Below are 9,099 nucleotides of genomic sequence, written 5' to 3' on the forward strand. Positions count from 1 at the left end.
ACTAGAAACAGGTTTCATCTCTTTTAGAAGTGCCACAGTCTTCTGTGAAATTCTCCCAGGCCTCTTGTTCTGGTTAGCCTTCAACAGGACTCCAGAAAGTTTTGCGTGGTCAGGGAATGAATTCTAGGATATAAAATCAGTCTGAAGTCTGCAGCATCAGCAAGCACCTAAGCACTTGCTCCCTGAGTACGTACTCTTGATGAAGGTACTCATTCAGTCAGCAAAGAAAAGAGGAGCCAAGATCATTGTTCCAGGGAGATACACAAAAGAGAGTAATAAGAACATTTCTAACCCATGACACCCCAAGCAGGTGGAAGAGCCAGCCATTGGCATCTCAATTCATGAAGTGGGAAGACTGTTCTTTGGCTTGATTAAATGCTCAATTTTTTGTTGTCTATTCTTTGAAAAATAGAGTTGTTTATGCATTCAAATGACCGATTGTTTTATGCATAGTATGTAACTGTTCTCTGGAGCATGGGGACCAAGAGCTCCTCTTTAGGTGACTCTGTTGAACAGGTTTATACCATGACTCTGCTTCCTGCTCCTTCTCAAAAGGGGCCGTGAGTCCCACCACCCGCACTGTGAGCAGGCAGCTCAGTCACCCCCACACAAAGATGCTGGCCCCGAGCTTCCATGTGAAACCACATGAGCCACCAGCACCAGCCAAAACAGCTGAAAGCCTGTTGGCTTTGGTATTGGGAGGAAAAATGGCATGGAGAGAGAATGGATGAAAGGAAGCTTCCCAGGCAAAAAAATCACCAGTTCAGTTGAGGTGTCATCTCCCACTGAAGGACTCAGAAGAACTCACTGAGGAACTCAGGAGAAGAAAGGAAGAAAAAAAAAAAAAAGAAAGAAAGAAAGAAAGAAAGAAAGAAAGAGAAAGAAAATGAATTCAATTATGAAAAACATATTTTAAAAATGTAAATGTCTTTGATTAAGTGTAATAGACAATAGCAGGCAATGAAGCTGGTAGCATGGGCTTTATCATGATCACCAGACTGGAAAAGGGAGTGTGTAAGAACTGCTCCTGAAGTACCCCCTTGAGGTACTCTAATGGATGGAATACATGCCTTGGTCCACCTTTAAGGAATTGGATTTCTGTTCATTACAAAATACAGTCAGGCATGGATGAAACATCATCACAGATCATTTGTTCTTTCTGAGCACACAAACACTGTGTGAAGGTAACTGGTACTGTAAAAACCACAAATATTAAATACACTTAGAACAAAAAATCCCTTGATTAGCATTAAAAAAGTAGAAGTACAGAGGTGTTACCTTCAAAAAGCAGCAGCAGGTGAAGAAGACTGAAGTAATTGTGGTTCACACATGCAGAAACGTCTGAGACTGGAGCTGGCCAGTTGCCCAAGAGCTTTGCCTGCTGCTGCACGGCCCATGAGGAATAGCCTCTGTGATGTCGTGCTCATTGAGGGAAGGGACCTTCCCTCAGCTGAAAGGTGTTGCCAGTGTGGATGAGCTCAGAGAACAGTGACTAAATCCATGAGATGGTGACTGGGAGGGTCTGTATCTCAGGAATGCAAAGAGCTAGGGAAGATGATGCGTGGCAGGAGGGGGGCATGCAGGTAACCCACCGAGAAGCCAAACCACAGCCCCAGGCTGAAGATCAGGAATGGGCTTTGGAACATGAGACCCATCAAGGGTCCCGAAGGGACAGGTCACAGCCCTGTGCCCAGCTGTGTGATGTGGGGAGCCAGCAAGGGGCTGGGGCTGAGCGACAGCCTGGCTTTTCTGCAGCATTACGCCTGGGCGCACTGACCTCGAGGGAAAGAGGTGAGGAACATGTTCAAACTAGCAGAGGGGATTTTCTGGTGTGGCATGTGTTTTCAAATTGTTTGCATTTTATGTGCAAACAGTGCCATTTGCACAAGAAGGCATGCATTACAAAAGCTTAAATATTGCAGGACACGACCCAGCCTCAGCATGTGCCTGGAGGCCTATGCTCGGCCTTCCTGCAGCAGGGAGCGGTGGTGACAGGGGCAGCATCCACCGTCCCCTTTGGGGTCCCTCCACAGTCTATAAGGACTAAAAAGCCCTTCTAGAGAGGAGTCCCTGATGTAGGGTCCTGCACTGAATCATCCCAGAAGGGCCCTTTTGTTTCACTGGTGGAGGTGGAGCACTTCTCTGAGGTCCCTGCCCACCTCAGAACAAGCCCACCACCACCTCCAGCCCCCACAGCAGACACCTCAATGGTGGTTGCTTCCTGCTGAGGAGGAAAGCAAAGAGTTCTGCATGAAATGAATCCTACTCCCAGAACTGATCCCGCTGTCTTGTGAGAACGTGGCAGTAGATCTCAGGTACGATACAAGAAGTGTGTTGTTTATCCACTCGAAATTTGGCAGACCCAAGTGGTGCAATACACAGCCTCGCTTCCTAGGCATCAGTCCTTCAATTCTACCATCTCCCAAAAGGAAGGAGCAACCTGCTCTGTATGCCTCTTCTTTGATATAATGTGTGGCAATTGAGCCACTTACCATCACTTGGACACATAAGCTTTCTCTGTGAGATTTGTCAGCCTTGTATTTTGAACAGTCATGAAGCTTCTGCTCCCTTGGAGCCCCATCCCCACTCGGCCTGGCTGCCCAAGTGGGCTTCTCCATCCAGAGGGACGTATCCTATGCTGGAGGACATGGGGAACTAAAGACACCAAGCCCTGAGACACTGGGAGGGATTTCCTCGTATCTGAGGGACAATGACATTCTTGCTGAGCTGATGTAAGGCAATAAAGTACACAGGGTGGAATCATATCTAGGAACACCTGCAACAGAGCTGGCATGTGTTCGTTATCACAAAGACAAAGAGGCAATATGCTCTGCAAGTGAAAAATAACATTTCACTGTAATAGCTGGCAAGGAGGCAAAGTCAGAACAGACTGGAAACTCCATAATGTCACCAAGGGACAGAAGGGTCATACAGTTACCTTAGGAAAATGGAGGCTGTGGGTCAGAGAAATATTACTTTGGAGTAGGCTTCTTCAGAGAATGTGCCCCTGCTCTCCAGCCCCAAATCTAGTGTTGGAGGATTTGTCCATGCAGTGAGCGGTGCCAAAACATCTGCCCCAGGAAATGCCACCTCCTGGACAGGGTGCAGCCTCCACAGCCTCCTGAACAAGCAGATTTGCTACTGAAGGTCCCAAACACTCCTTGCTCTGGGCTTAAAAGTACCACGAGCACTTAATGGAAACTGGCCCATCTCTAAGGTGGCATTCGACTCTTGGAAGAAGCACGTGAAAAGAAACTTTTGAAGGAGCCGAAGCAAAAACTCTTACAAAATCTCAGAGTCACAAAGGGCCTCAATCCAAAAAGCAGCAAAGGGAAACTGAAGTAGTAGTGGGCAGACTGCACATGCAAGGAAGGACTAGACAGTGCTATTTGTTTGGATTGCAAAGGGGGACGAAAGGTCTCCAGCCTTAAACAGAGACTTAAATGCATCTACAGATCTTTGTGGAGCATCAGTCCAAGAAAAAAAGATAAAGATATTCATGCAGAAATACCTGAAATGAGAAACACCTGAAAAAAACACCTTTATATAAGTGACAATAGCAAACAAACAAAACAATAAATCATCGTGTTTTATTGAGTTCATCGGGTGTTGAGTGAACTGACAAGCTATTCAAAATTCACTTTTTTTCTTCTATTCACTTAAATAGGAAAACAGGAATCAGTAAATTACCAATATTAAGTATTGAGTTCTGTACCTGAGTCCTTCTTTTGCACCTACAAGAATTGACAGGCTTTTCTTTCTTTTTTCTTTTTTTTTTTTGGAATAGCATTCTCTCTCTCCTTTCCCCATACTCTTGACATTATGCTTGACACAACACTGCTGGTGTGTGTAGGGTTTTCCAAGTCTTTAAACACTTGTCCCCTGCTTGGAGGGATTTACAGCTGTAAGAAATCCATTTTGTGAGCCATAAGTGAACTGTTCTCAGTATTGATCTCTCTCTACTTTTATTATTATCTGTGTTAGGAGAGCACTCAGGAGCTTTGGTCATGGACCAGCATCCCACTGCTCTAAGTGCTGTATAAATACAGAAGAAAAAATGCTGCTTGGAAGCTCACAGGGCTAAACTCTAAACATAAGCAAACACAAATAGAAAGAAAAAAATGGGTAAGAAAGCCCGCAGGCTTTTCTAGTGTGGAATGCAGAGGCTTTGCTGGGACCTTCTGCACTTCAGTGCATTTCAGCAAGTTTTTATTTCCACACCAAACATGTATATATATTTTAATTTTTTTTTATTATTTTTTTTTGCACAGTGGAACCTCTCACATTTGTAGGCAGTAAACAACAGCACAGCCTTAAAAACTGTTACTTTATGGTAGAGTGAAGAATTTCTCATCAAATCTGGGACCTCATAAATGATACCCTAGGTCTGATTTTCTTAAAAGGTAAATAAGTGACAAACAATAGAGCCATTGTCCAGAAAGCTCCATTCTTACACCAAGAGCCTTTCATAATGAGAGCAGCATCATAAAAGTGCTTTGATCTATGAAGGATCAAATATCTTTGTTTTCTATTAACATAACTTTCTTTCCCAATGGAACACAGAGAATTCCTGATAATGGCACTCTATTAGGATAATTAGAAAAAGATTGTTCAGCTCTATTTCCCCCCATAGAGCTCCCTGGCAAATTTCTCTTTCGTGTCATTCAGATTTTCTACCCCAAATACCTCTGTCATAAGGAAAAAATTTAGAAGTTTCAAATTTATGACTCAGAAGTTTAGGCTGCCAGCCTGATATTAACCAGCCATTAAAAGATTCTGGAGAGGGACACATACTGAAAATTAAGCCATCACCTTTTAAAAACCTAATATTTTTTTAATGTGAACAAGATTTTAGATAACAATGTCATAGAACTTTTAATAAGGTAGCAGGAATGTGCCCTGGGTTTATTTGCAAGGGAGGCTTGAGAAAGCGTTACAGGAAAGGTTTGCCCCGAGGGACCTGCGAGTGTAACATGACCAGAAGCAGAATTTGTATGACAGATGACAGACAGAGGACGACACTTGTTAAGCGAGTATTCCCAGACATCCTATTAGAAACCTTGATTTCTTGCTTTGTCCTGCTGCGCAATACTCAGGCGTTTGCTTCTCCCATCAGAGATGCAGATCTGAGGCCACCGGCAGTCAGGGCCAACCAGAGAAAGTCCTGTTTTGCCAGGCACCTGGTGCCACCGTGTGCCCACGCATGCCTTGCTGCTGTTGTGAAATATCAGTAATTATTTCCCTTCTCAGGTTCTGGTTCAGTGAGTCATCCTTCTTCCAGAAACCCCATGAGGACAGTTTGAGGAGGAGACTCCCTGTGCAGATTTGGGGACTTCTGGTGCAGGAGATGCTCCCAGGCTCTCCCACTCTGGTGGAGGAGGAGACGAGCACGAGGATGGTGATGGGATTCTCACAGGCTTCGATGGTTTTCCATCTGAAACACAGCATCCTTGATCAGCAAGGCGGATGCCAACCATGGTAAAAAAAGTCTGACCTTCAGAAAGGAAGTCATCAATGAAGAGAACAACAGATCTCTGGAATTATTGGAGAAAAGCATCTCATCAGCCACTCTAAGCAAAGTGATGGCAGGAAAGCCAAGGGCACAGAAAATAGAGCCGAGCCAAGAAGATCTTGGAAGACAAATTAATGTGGGGAGACTGGGAAATCATGCAAAGGGGACTCTGAGATCTGCACAGAAGAGTGGGCAGGAAATAGAGAAAATGAAGTCCACTGGGAATAACTGTTATTCAGGTCTATACATTCATCATTCTATATAAAAAAAATAAATAAATAAAATCACCTGCCTGTTTTCTTCAGCTATCTGAAAAAGTAAGCTTTAAATCCAGGGTATTTGGAAGTCTGGGAATCTGGGCAGGGATATCTTGAACCTGCAGAAGTGTTACAGCTCCTGATTCCAAAATCTGAAAGCAGGTGGGACTTTAGAAAGTGTCCTGGGGAAGTCAAGAAAATAGTAAATACTGCAGCCCAGTGTGGCATGTGCTTGTACCAATCTCCCAGCCCACATGCACAAACTAAAACCTGCAGTCCAGCAAGCGTGCAAAGTGGGGGAATTGCAGTAGGGATGCACCACAAGAAACTTGCACTCTTCAGGAGTGAAATCATCCTGGAGTATCTCACAGTCTGCACACACTTGACTGCTCATTCAAGCTGAGGTCTTCATTGCCATCACCACCACAGTTTCTAGGAGCCGTATGGAAAAATGATCACTTTATTAACTAAGCACCCCCTCTTTCACCCTGCAGACTGTTTACATACTTGTTCTTTAATCACTACAGCCCGGAGAAGGACGATATTTCATGTCGGCTCAGGGGACCTGAAGGACAGCAGATGAGAGCTGCGCTGTGGAGCCGCAGCTGTGAAAGCGCTCAGGTGATGCCAGAGGCCCAGCTGCTGCCTCTTGCTGTCCCTGAGAAGAGGATTTGGGACCCTGTCTTCAGCAGTTTGGGCACTCAGGTCCGCCAGGACCCCGGCTCCATCCAGACAAAATCCAGGAGTCTCCCGCCTCAGTGCTGGGCTTTCTGAGCTCCTCTGGCTCCACAGCACCAGCACAGGACCTGACTCGTGCCTCCAGGTGCAGTGGCTATGCCTGTGTGTGAGTTAAACAGAACAGGGCTATCCTCTGCCCTCGGCACATAATCCAGGTCCACATACTCACACGCCCTTCAGTCCTTCTTTCCCTCAAAACAGAGTGGTCTTGTCCATAAAACATAGTGGGAACAGCATCTGGTCCATATTAATTCACCAAATACCTGGAGCAGATGATGCATGGGCCAAAAGGTTTCTGTGGACCATTCTCTGAGCAGCCACATGGACCTCCACCACCTCAGAAACCAGGGCGTGCAGTACAGGGAGTGAGCCCAGCCCTGGCACAGTACCTCCGTGTTCTCCACCCATCTGCACACTGGGTGAGAGCAGGCCAAGCTGAAACAAATGATTTCATTGCTCCACTTCAACAAAAGCTTTTCATAGCTTAAAGCCTCTGGATTGCTTAGTAGAATTGGACAGAGAAAAAAAAAAAAGCGGAAAGATATACAAATATAATAATCAAGCCTAACCTTTGATCTAGGTTGATCTGATAAAGCTCTGGCACAGGGCCTGCAAAAACGACTCAACATAGCACTGTAGAAGGATTATGCTGAATTAAGTGGTGAAAAAACAAGCTTTGTGTTCATTGGCACTTTATAGACATTGACCCACTCACATGCTGATCTCAGGCAAAAGCATTGACTTTTTACCTTCCAGATGAATTACACTGGTCATATTATTATCTCCTCTCTTGCAATTTTATATCAACTTACATTATTTATGGTGCAATATCTTCATGTCTCCACACTGTTCTCCAGACAATCCATCAGATTATACTGGGGCTTTACTACTAGAAAGCACGTGGAAGCAGGACTTTCCATTCTCCAAGCCAGAACTACTCCCCTGTTGGTGTACAAGTGCCACATGCCAGTCCCCCGGACATTGCTCAGCTGGGGCAAATAGACACACTGTAAAAACAAGAAGCAAAAGTTCTTTGCAGTCCTAACAAAATTGGTGCAAGGGTGCAAGTTTCCCACATTCAGCTTCTACAAATGAGCAGAAGATATGCCATGGGCTATCTCCAAAATATTCTCCCAGTTAGTGCCCCATATAGTTAACAAAGTTTTTGTTGTGTGTCTGAGCTGTAGGGAGCACTGTAATGCACCAAGAAAGCCTCCGGTTTCAGGTCGACAGGGATGCATCACACAGACCAACGAAATCCTCTCAATAATAAAACCCACACCACCTCCCGTAAACAGTCTGAGAACCTCACTGGTGGACAGAGGATTCTGGATGCTGTTACAAATGGCTGTTTCCACTGCAATATATAATCTCAAAGCTCTGATCTATACACTCTGAAGTTTACCGTAGCTTTCTGAGTAGGTACTGGGTGATCCTCACAGACAGCATTGACTAGTCCTACTGACTGGGAGCACCAAGGGCTAGTTTGAGGCACAGATATTAACCTCTCTTTTATAGTAACACAGGCAGAGATTAAAACCACTGTGTTTGTCCTCTATGTAGACAGGTTTTTTTGATCCTTCCTCAAGGATTTTAAGAATGATGGTATATCATACCTGTAATTGCGCAGCTTAGTGCTAGTGCCCTTCTGAAATCATGCTTCAGTCTTGTAGGACTACCTAGGGCCATGTAAGGACTGCACACTGCTCCTCCTGCTGTCCCAAGAAAAGGTGATTAGACAAAGCTTGGCTTCTCCTGACTTCCCAGAGGTCTGAACTGTGCAGGCCCTGGTGGTGACCTTCCAGCAATGCAATTCCTACCAAGATCTAACCAACCTCTTCAGGCAGAAAACGGTGCATTAACAATGCATCGGGAAGAGAAAGGAAGTTCACAGAAGATTTTGGAGGGGGAAGGAGGCCTCAAGAGGGAAAGATGAAAGTTGATGGGAAAGGCAGATGTGATTACAGTGAGCAGGGGCTGAGCAGGAGCACGTGGGCTATTCCCACATCACATCATCATAACTAAAACTTCTTCAAGGAAGTTTGTAAGAGCAGTTCTTCTGCCTTTCCATTCACGCTGCATTAACTCTTGTGAATACAAGAGAAAACATCATTGCTTTCAAGACCTGTATTTAGAAGTTCCCCAGCCATGTTTCCTCAGCCATGGGGTTTTCTTGAAGTGATGGAAAAAGGACTAACCTAACTAAAAAGGACACAAATGAGACCCAGATCAACAGTTGTCACAGAAATAAAAAGCAGTGATAGAATTCAAATGTCATCTCAAAGACCAAAGGTTCCTCACAGACCACCTGTGGCCATCATGTGCTGTGAGAAATAAACTGAAAATCATTTTCCGTTTCAAAAATGCAGCATTTTCCCCAGCTCAGACTCTTTGATGCAAATCACTTATGTGACAGCATCGTTGCATCTTCTATGCTATTTTCTGCTAGATCAGACCCTGCTGTCTGCACTGAAAGTCTTACTCCTGTTTACTCTTTGTAAACATTTTACTGAGTGATGATACAGTCACTTCTGCCAGGATCCCAGGTGCAGTACTGCAGACTTTATGATTGGATTTTATGCTCCTGTTGGC

At 44.8% G+C, this 9,099-nt stretch overlaps 1 protein-coding gene across 1 annotated transcript in view; it reads left to right on the forward strand.

Moving 5' to 3' along the window:
- Positions 1-5,765, forward strand: part of LGR5 (leucine rich repeat containing G protein-coupled receptor 5) — a 101,525-nt gene extending 95,760 nt beyond the window's left edge. Inside the window, exon 19 of the transcript XR_004778197.2 lies at positions 5,251-5,765. The gene's annotated coding sequence lies outside the window, so the exon portion shown is untranslated. The remainder of the gene's footprint in view (positions 1-5,250) is intronic.
- Positions 5,766-9,099: the final 3,334 nt, after the last annotated feature.

Source organism: Cygnus atratus, chromosome 1 (genome assembly GCF_013377495.2).
Source record: "Cygnus atratus isolate AKBS03 ecotype Queensland, Australia chromosome 1, CAtr_DNAZoo_HiC_assembly, whole genome shotgun sequence".
NCBI classification, from domain to species: Eukaryota; Metazoa; Chordata; class Aves; order Anseriformes; family Anatidae; genus Cygnus; species Cygnus atratus.